The following is a 3,685-nucleotide window of genomic DNA, read 5'->3' on the forward strand; positions in this document are numbered from 1 at the left end:
TCTCTCTCTCTCTCTCTCTCTCTCTCTCTCTCTCTCTCTCTCTCTCTCTCTCTCTCTCTCTCTCTCTCTCTCTCTCTCTCTTTCTCTCTCTTCCTATTTCTCGCAAGATCGGGTCGATACGCAAAATCCTCTCCGGAGATCCTTCCGCACGCGGGCGGAAAGCGGAGTGCGCGACGCGAGAACCGCGAGACCGAAAGGAGCGCGAGGCTCCCTCGTCGAAGGGAGTCCCCTCGGCGATCGCGTAAAGCCCGTATCAGACTACGGACTCCCGACTCTGACTCGACTACTCTGACTCGGGCTCCCGACTATCATTCAACCAATCACAGCAAAGCACCGGCCGACCCCGACTGCCAACTCGGGAATAAACTCTAACTGGTTGAATCATAGTCGGGAGTCCGAGTCAGTAGTCGAGTCAGAGTCGGGAGTCTGTAGTCTGATACGGGCTTCACGCCGAAGGTACGCGCGCTCAGAATTTATTCGGTCGGAGCGGCGTGAGCAGGAAACGTCGTCGGGCCGACACACCCGGGGCACGATCGAGCGCGCTGTCACGGAGACGAGGACGACATCGGCCGAGACTGTAGATCAGCCGCGATTACGTGGGAAAGGGGCGAGGCGCGGGAGGAGGGAGGAGGACCGAGACAGGGGCGAGGAAAGCACGAGGTGTCCGCTCCTCGTTGACCGCGCTCGCACGACTTCTTCCTCCTCGTCGATCACGCAGCGGGCAGGAAAAGGGGCTGCGGAAGCGACGGCACGGGAATGCGTGGTATGGCGTAACAGGGGGATACGCGGAGCAGTCGTCGCGACAGTAGTAAGAGAAAGAGAAAGACAGAGAGAGAGAAAGAAAGAGACAGAGAGAGAGAAAGAGAGAGAGGCGTTTACTTACTGGACTAAACGGCCACGTAGCGTGTCAAGTAGAGCCCGAGAGCATTCCAAGAGACCAAGAGGCCCGTCGCACGGATTGCTGCTTAGCTCCGCGACGGCGACGGCGACGGCGACGGCGACAGCGACAGCGGCGGTGGCGGCGGCGGTGACGGCGGCGACGAAGATAACGATGACGACGTGGACGTGGACTAAGCACGAGCGACGCGCATGAACGACGCGGGCACGAAGCGAGCGCGGAGTCGAGTCGGACCGAGTCGAGCCGCCGTGTCAGAGCGCGCCTCGCCGCGCGGTGATACCGAACGGACGAGAATCGCGACGCATGGCACTCCCTCGAGGCCTCCTCGCGCAACCCGTTCTCTCTCTCTCTCTCTCTCTCTCGCTCTCTCTCTCCCTCACTCAATTGACGGAGGAGGAGGAGGCTCCTTCTTTTTTCCCTCTTTTAGCACCGTACCCGGCCCCGACGTCCCGACGGGATCTCCAACGCGCCCGGACACGCTCGCGACGCCCGCACGCACGGCACACCACGCACCCCCGCACCACTCCGGCCGGCGTTAACTTAGGATATATTTGCGTATTTACCTGAAATCTTAAGCGACAGAAAGTCAAGAAAATGGCTGCCCTCGATGGCCACACCTCGATCTGTTGAGTGTGCGGCGAATGGCCGCGGTGGTGGGGACGAACGGCGGCGGCGGCGGCAACTTCGGCTCGTTCAGGGACGTGCCGCGCCGGCGCGACGTGTCGCGCGCCGGCTACGCGGAACCGGGTCGACGTCCATCAATTCTCCCCTTACGGGGCGGACGTCGATTTCGCGATACGTTATCGTGACTGCGACGTAACGGGAGTAATCGATCGATTAAGAATTGTGCGCTCTTACAGAGAACCGATTCTTACAGGCGTATCTCGGTCGACAATGAAAATAAATTACTCGCGTGAACGGGTATTAAAGTGACTAGTCCCAGCGTGTTACTTCTGTTCTTTTCCGCCGCTCGCTCTGCACCTTCTACACTCAAGATCGAACCGGCCGACTCTCCGGACACCGTCGGACGAGCAGGAAAAGGACGAGATGCGCTCGCGTAATTAGCGCTGAAAGCGTCAGTCTATCACCGTTGCTTGTTATGCGTCGAAGGGAGACAGAAGACGCTTTCAGCGTCAATAGGCGTGAACGCACCTAGAGAGAAGGGGGAGATCTAAAAGGTGCAGAAGGTGCACATGAGAAGCGCGTGCTTTCGAAGCCTGTGTCAAACCACGGATTGAGATTAGATTGAAATTCGACTAGTCACAGTAAAGTTTATTAATCTCAAGTTTAGCGAACTTTACTGTGATTGGTCGAATCTCAATCTAATCTGAATCTGTAGTCTGATACGGGCTTAACAGCGCGCCCGAAACAGTTCTCGCGAGAACCGACGGCCGAGGCCGTCGGGCGTGAAAAACGCTTAACGGGATCGATTTAGAAATTTTCGTCGCCCCCGATGTGCCGCGCGGCGCCCGCGTCACGCGCCGGCCCTGCTTCCGCAACCGGCGAATCGCGCGTCACCGGCGCGCCGCACGTCACGGACCTGTGGAGGGAACTTCGCGCACACATCACCGACTCCTCGCGCCTCTCGGCTTCGTGCCGCCGCCGCCGCCGCCACTTGTAGGTGGGTGACGGAAAGGGTTGGAAAATATGTAAATAACAACCGTTTGCTGCCGTTGCATTCGCGATGCGCGAGTTTCGCCGAGTTTTTTTTTCTTTTTCAGGGGAAAAGATGGAAAGATGCGCATCTGCCTTTTTCTTTGCATTTAATAGTTGCCCGTTTGATATCCTAAGGATATCGCAAAATCAACGGAGAAATTTCTGGCGTGGAGAATAAAGATAAATCGCCGGGATATATGACGTTCAGAGAAGACAAAAGGCTAATATTTGTACACAGGAAATTCATGCTTGCCTGCACTTTTGCGAGCGTGCGAGATTTTCCATCGTCAATAAACTAATTTTACACCGGTGAGTGCCGGCTGGTCGGTGCGTGCGTGCGTACACGTAGCGTGCCATTAACCGGCTTATCGGCCGGATAAAATAAATGCCGGCGTCAAGAATTCTCCCCCCCCCCCCTCAATCGCCGGCGAAATGTAACGCTCTCGAGCGTTATACCTCGCGTTTTTCTCTCCTCTCCTTAACGGACCAGTTCAAGGACGCGGGGACAGGGATTTCTCAGTTTTACGACGTACGGGGGAGCGAGCGAATTTCACGGGTAATTCGCGTGTGTGAATTCCTCTCGCGCGAGCGAGCCGCCCGGATTCCCTACAGAGCGCTCCGTTCGTGAACGGACCTTGACAGTCAGCTGATCCGAGAGGAGCCTACGCTCCGACCGCCTCTGATCGCGGGTAATACCCGCGGTGTTACGCCAATCAGCCGATATAACCGGCGTGCGGCGCGCGCGCGAGTCGCATGTGAACAGGCAGGCAAGAATGCCTGGACATTTCTATAATTGTGTATTCTATAATTATATAAATGTCCAGGCACTCCTGTCTGTCTGCGATGTACATACACTAGTCCATACAGATGGTTGCAGTTAGTCAGTTACATTGCAGAAACGTTGCGATCTTGCAGAGACATTGCAGGGATATAAAATTGCAAACTTTCGATAGCAATATTGCAGCAATGTTTCCAAAATAACGAAAATACTATATTTTCTATTTAAAAGATTTTTCTAATTACGAGAATTTTATAATGTTATTTTCGCTGATACCAATAATGCGCGAATTATTAAGTACTTGATCAGTGCGGTGTTGCTCGCAATCTCCATCTATTGCGAAGCGATATAAG

At 55.1% G+C, this 3,685-nt stretch overlaps 1 protein-coding gene across 6 annotated transcripts in view; it reads right to left on the minus strand.

The window, feature by feature from the left end:
• LOC105563805 (ras-like GTP-binding protein Rho1) overlaps window positions 1-1,558 on the minus strand; it is a 14,493-nt gene extending 12,935 nt beyond the window's left edge. For 2 of the 6 annotated variants that reach the window (XM_012015720.1, XM_012015719.1), the window contains exon 1: window positions 1,462-1,555. The gene's annotated coding sequence lies outside the window, so the exon portion shown is untranslated. Of the gene's footprint in view, window positions 1-883; window positions 1,422-1,461 lie in introns of those variants that run through there. The other 4 variants (XM_012015723.1, XM_012015722.1, XM_012015718.1 and 1 more) reach the window with 4 other exon arrangements.
• Between the last annotated feature and the right edge of the window lie 2,127 nt (window positions 1,559-3,685).

Source organism: Vollenhovia emeryi, unplaced genomic scaffold (assembly GCF_000949405.1).
Source record: "Vollenhovia emeryi isolate VEMERY1.0 unplaced genomic scaffold, V.emery_V1.0 DF939171.1, whole genome shotgun sequence".
Lineage (NCBI taxonomy): Eukaryota > Metazoa > Arthropoda > Insecta > Hymenoptera > Formicidae > Vollenhovia > Vollenhovia emeryi.